The following is a 6,720-nucleotide window of genomic DNA, read 5'->3' on the forward strand; positions in this document are numbered from 1 at the left end:
ATATTTGTCTGTTTTAATAATTGTAATTGTCTAATTCATAAAATATAGTGTAGACTGAGGATTTTACTAGATTATTATATTATTTGTATGACTAAAATATGTTTCATGTATATATTTGCTCTTCATCCATAATTCTAGGCTCACAGCTTCCAAACCCCTTGGAATTTCCTGAGCAATAAGTGCAATTCAAGCAACTTTCATTTTAATATTTGGTCTCTGGTCCTCAGGTCCTGAAAAAGCTTTAGGGCCATAAAGTTGAAGTGGAGGCCTTGTTATTCATAATAAGTCCATTTCCACTACAATTGGGTTGATGTTAATTAAGGTGACTTTTAGAAAGCAACTAAGGATGGGGGCTGGTTGCCAGGAGAACCAGCCTGAATAGAGGAGGTAGAACTTTTAGTCCCACCATGCTGGGCTCCAAGAGCCACAACAAAAGCTTTTTTGTTTGGGACTTCACTGTATGCATCTTTTCATCTGGCTATTGATTTATAGTCTTTAATATCTTTTGTAATAAAGTGGTAATCTAATGAATAAACTGGTTTCCCGAATTCTGTGAGCAGTTGTAACAAATTGATTAAACCCAATGAGGGAGTCATGGGAATGTCTGATTTATAGCTAGTTGGTCAGAAGTATAGGTAAAAAACTGGGCTTGTGACAGGTATCTGAAGTGTAGGGTCATCTTGTGGGACTGAGAGCTTTACCTGTGGAATCTGATGCCATTGCATCGAATAGTGTCTGTATTGAGTTGAATTCTGGGGCATTCTATTAGTGTCTAAGAATTACTCATTGGTATGAGAAGTACACACACACACACACACACACACACACACACACACACACACAAACTGGTTTCAGATTTAAATTAAATGCCAAATTCAAAAAACAGTGTATTTTAGTCTAGCAGTAAGTGTACTGAGGATTTTAAAAGGATACAGGATAAGAAATATAGCACATATAACTTCACTTTTTGGAGAGGAAAGCTCTGAAACATCCCAGTCACATCTTCTCAACTGATTACAGCATGAAGTATACTAACTTATACTTTTCCTTAATGGTTATTTCATTTTGAGAAAAAATATTTACCATTACAACGTTCTGGAGCCATCTCACACTGGCTTGTAAGAGGTATACTAACTTATTTAAGTGACAATAGAGAACAGTCATGTTCCAAGAAGCATCCTTTCTTTTTTGACTGCCTGATGGGACTTCTAAGAAAAGAATGAGTAGAAAGTAATTTCTCTCCTTCCACCATTTCCTCAAGTAAGATCTAGATGTTTTTATGGGATTTGATTTATATTTACCACAGAAGAGGGCTTGGAAAAATTGTAAGAACTTACATAACTGGACAAAGAGTTTGGCATTTGGCTATAAATCAGTAATGAGAATAGTTTCTAATCATGAATTATCCTTTCAAATTATTCAATGAATTTTAGCAAACATTACCACTAACTTTCTAGCAATTTCCCCTTTCTCTATTTGCAGCTTTATGGTTATTCTGCTACCATCTACCACAGCATTGCCAAACTCCTTACAACCTCTTAAGCTCTAATATTGACCATAAATAAAGTCTCATTCTATTCTATATCTCGTAATATCTAAAAGCTTTAGCCCATCACCTCTAGGTCTCGCTCAACTTTAACCATGGCATGAGACCTTGGTGGTGGTCAGGCAAAAAATTCTCTGCCTTCAGGTAAAATCATTTTTATTTTTATCTGCTTAAATAACTAAATTTAGCATCCTAATTTACATCATATTTTCTTATTCACCTTAATCATCAAATCAGCAGATAGATTCAAATCATATCTACAATTTATTTGGTAGTACTTGCAATATATCATTAGTACAGTTTCCTTATACTGAGGTGCCTCCCTCCATATAAGCCTCACTTCTTGTAACCAAGTACACTCATGCAGGGGTGTAAACTAGAAGCTGATCTGAGATGATCAGTAAAGATTTTTTATTTATTTTAAAAATAAATTTGACATGTAACATTGTGTAGATTAACGCATACAAAGCTTGTTGCTTTGATACATATATATTGTAATAGGATTGGTGAAGCATATTTATCACATTATATAATTACATTATTATTGTCTACATTCATTATGCTGTACATTATATCTTGATGCTGCAGATGCTGCATTTCCTGTCTTGCATTCTTTCATAAGTAAACCTAGTGCCAGAATCAGCTTATCATATCCTGTAAACTGACTTGCCAATATAAAACTGATATCACTGTCTTTTACGGTTCACTATAAGAATGCTATGTTCAAATAATTATTTCTGTGACATATGTGAATAATCTTATTTTTATCTGTTTTACTTAATATTGCTTGATTATTAAATAATGTATTTTATATATTCTTTATTCTAAATTGTAATTACTGCTTTTCTTTTAAGAATTACCTGTTAATACAAAGAAACATTATTCATTTTCTAAATTCATTTTTAGTTTTTCATTTTCATACTTCTCCACCCACATTTTAGGTGTTATTCTTATTGATTTCTAGCCACATATCTATTTTGTATTCAATCTCATTTATTTAGAATTTTACTTAATAAATTTCTTGTAATTTAGGTACATTTTATTATTTTATTGTCATGTGATATATAGTTTCATATAATCATATTTTAAAAGTAAAAAAATAAGTAAATAAAATATAACATATTTTGAAAATAAAAAAAAACTAGAAAATTACATAGAAAGCAAAAATCATACCTCTTCTACCTCTCTTTGTCTCTTAAACTACAGTTATATTCTTTTTCCAAGAAAGAATTAATTTTAAAGTGTACAGACTTTAATTTTGTTTTTCTAAATATTAAATATTTTTTGAATATGATGTTTTATAGGTGAATATCTGAAAATACTGCTTTTACTAATAATATCTTTAATTTTTTACCAAATTTTATAACAATGTTATTTCTAGCTTTTGCTATTATAGAAATATTATTATATATGGTTCCACACAAAATTAAAAATTGTATAAAGTTAATTACTATCAGTCTTCCATAAATTGCTATTTATAAGGTCTCTTCTTACTCCCAGGTTCTATTAGTGCAAAAAAAACTAATCTACTATAGCCACTTACTACATGAAATTTTTAACTATTTAACTATTGTGTGTCAAGTTCCAATTCTAACAATATGAAATCTGTTAGATTGGTTCTTTTCTAGAGGTTGTACCTCTAGAACAAGTAAGTTAGAGTGTCATTTCTTCAAATACTAGGAGATTCAGGAAGAGATTTATTATATTATCTCTACTTATCTAGATAAATTTGTAATACTTTGTGGTTTTAGATTTATTACAGGTAGGCTTTGTGGTAGAATAAAATATAGTTATAAAACTGAGTTTTGTTATTATTTCTAGCTTTTGCTATTATAGAAATATTATAATAATATTTGGTTCCACACAAAAATTATATTGTGTAAAGTTAATTCATTTCTGGGCATATCTGGACTATAGCAGTGTTCCAAAAATTTCCTAGTCAGTCTCAAAGGAGTATCTGTGTGGATTCAGCAGAAGTCTCTGTCTACTAAAAAGGGGTTGTATATAATAATAATTCACATGTATTTAGGGGATGGATTATCTATCACATTTCCTGGCACATAATGGTTTTTAATAAATTATGAGTCCATGTCTCAACTTTTAAGTTTCTGCACTGAGCTTTATATCAATATAAATTCATAATACCCAATACCAAATTATAAAGAAACGTTCGTTAGTGATGTCACTGAATCGCTCACCTCAACAAATCACTTACAGTCACATATGTTATGTTTGAAAGTTTTTAGGTTTCACTTTATTATGAATATTTAATATTTAAAGGGATATTTTTCCATTTTCAATAGCAAAAGGTCTGTACTTTAAAGAAACTCTGTTGCTGTTATTTTACAGAGCCCTATTTAAGGCTAATAAAGGTTCGAAGTAAATCCAGTGATAAAGTACATATGACACATCAAGGGTAGATTTACTCAGATACAGATAATACTTTCTGTTTGGAAAATGAGACTCTGGAATCTTAACCAAAAGAAAAGAACAGAAACTTTATGGTTTTTGTTTTTGTTTTTGATTTCTTTGGTTCCTACTATTAGCGTTAAGCTACAGACATTGTGTTTATTTTGAACATTATTGATATATTTTCTCTGCAATCTAACAGCTTCTCCAAAAACTATATTGGAAGTGTAGATCATTTAGTTTGTCACATTGTCTCTTAAATTCTTCCTGATTTTACATGTCATTTTTGTAAGGAAAGCATTGTATATCTGTTGTATTTTATCTTAAAGTATGTTGTTGAGGCAAGACGTAATGCTATTAGAGAAATAAAATTTTATATATCTAAAATTCATAAAAATATATTTGAATAGGCATTTATTTGAAAAGTAAAATATTTAAGTGGAAAACAGGATTTAGGAAGAAAAACAATGAGTTCATTTTCATTTCAAATCTAAATTTAGTGATATATTAAATATCAATAACATATTAACGTTATGCAATTGATGATGCCATTATATTATTATATTCATGTGAAGAAATGTGATATTTCTTATAAAATATTCACATAATTCTCCATTTTGATTACTAGATTTGATATTTTAGATTAAATGTCCATTTAATATCAAATGATACAATTAATACATTGATACAATAGCGTTGCCTTAAAGAAATTGCATGATACTAGGAATTAGAAGGGAAGAGATGGACTTTTTTTAGTTATATATATAGGTTTTAAAATACAGATTTTAATTCAGAATATTTGAAGCATATTTGATTAGCCTATATATAATTATTCAAATTTTATGGAGAGGGAGTTATCTATTTTTAGTGAATGAAAGATGATAAAAAATAAACACTCATTTTGTTTTAATTTATCCATATTTCTCTGAGATACTCAGAAATGTATGTCTTCTTTAATTTGTAGCTTCTCTAATCTTTTTGAGCAATGTTTTGTAGTTTTCATCGTATGTCTTTCACCTAAATATTTTATCCTTTTTGATGCTATTGTAAATGGAACCATGTTTGTAATTTCCTTTTCAGATTGTTCACTTTCCAGTACAAGTACATATGTAGATAACGTTTTCTGAATTTATTCAAAGTAATAGTCCATTGAAGAATACTCTCTTTATATGCCTTGGGATTTTTTTTTTGTTAAAAACTGGACATTTGATCTAATAATGTGGTTACTCTGGAAATCAGATATTTCCCCTTCCTCGGAGTTTCCTGGGTTTTTTGTTGTTTTTTAATTGTCATAGGCTGTCTCTGTGCCATGGTCAGTCTGAGGTATAAATTTAAGGTCTTCTTGGGTTTTCTTCTGAGCCTTCCCCTGAGCATGCATAGTCACTTTCTAATTTTCTCCATATGTGCAATTGTTTTTGAATGTTCTTCGTTCTTTAATTTCAGGCTCCCAAAAGGGAAAAAAAGAGAGAAGTAAAGTGGAGTAATGAGAAGAAAGGTGCCAGCCTTTTAAATCTCCTAGAGGAGAACACTGCAACAATGGAGGAGGTGCAACAACAATAGCCAACCACTTTTTGTCTGCTCTGCTCCGATTTGAAGCAAGAATCCACTATCAGAGCACAAATCTCCAATATCTGGAGGAATGGTTATTTTTGACCCCTCTAGTTCTCGCAAGCTTTGTGCAAGCTACTCCAGGAACCTGTGCACAGCTGTCTGCTGTGGGGCAGGAGGCTGTAATGTGTAGCTTCTACTATGCTAAGAGCTGAAATTGACCAAAGGTAACCTCAGTTCACCATCAAAGTCTTCCCCTAGAATTTGAAAGCCTTCAATAGAGTTCCAAAATAATTACAACAGACAGATTTTGCCAGTACAATTGTTGTCTACGTGGAACACATTCCTGGTGCTTTCTACTCCACCAGCTTCCCCGAATCCTCTTTCCTAGAATGACTTGAATTTCAGTTTAAAATTTATTTAAAATCTAGCGTATTAGTGGCACTGTGATAGGCTCATGGAATTAAAAGTTGATTAAGGCCTATGCTCGCTCTCAGCATACAGTGTATACATGAGTGTGGCAAGAGGATAGATAGATACCACATCATTTATACATGAAGAATAGCATAATTTTATGACTACTACAGTGAATTTAGGACAGATCCCATTGTTATGACTGTCTAGAAAAGGTAAGAGTAATCTGTAGGTTAGAGTAAGCCTGGTATACAGAAATGAGGAAGCTTCATCTGGAAAACACACACCGAATGTTCAAAATATTATAAACACTGTACTAGGTGCTAGGTTTACGTGGTCTCATAAGACAGAATCTCAACCCTCATGAAGGCTGCTACAGTCTAGCAAGCACATTCAAATGTTAAGTAGCTAGTTAGACATGAGCAATAGGGAAACAAAGCAATAGAAGACCAATGTAGAGACCTCCCAAAGAGCGCCCTATTGGTAGTTAGAAAATACCTCCTGCATCCCCAGAGATAAAGGACAGGAGGGCCATAATCTATAGCTGGTTTAATCTGGCCACGAACACCTGCACAGAAGGTACTACCATAACCTGCCACAATTTCGGCTTCATTATACCATCATTATAATGCTATGTTGATGCCCAGAGATTCAGGAATCTAATTATAACAGACCGAATTCTGGGTAAGTGCATGTGCTCTAGGTAAAGTATATAGCAGCCAAGTGTCAATCAAAATGATCTCACGTGCCTATCACCTAAGAATGCCTTGTAACCACCCATCACGGCCCTATATATATCATAA

This window comes from Pteropus vampyrus, unplaced genomic scaffold (assembly GCF_000151845.1).
Source record: "Pteropus vampyrus isolate Shadow unplaced genomic scaffold, Pvam_2.0 Scaffold10, whole genome shotgun sequence".
Taxonomy (NCBI): domain Eukaryota; kingdom Metazoa; phylum Chordata; class Mammalia; order Chiroptera; family Pteropodidae; genus Pteropus; species Pteropus vampyrus.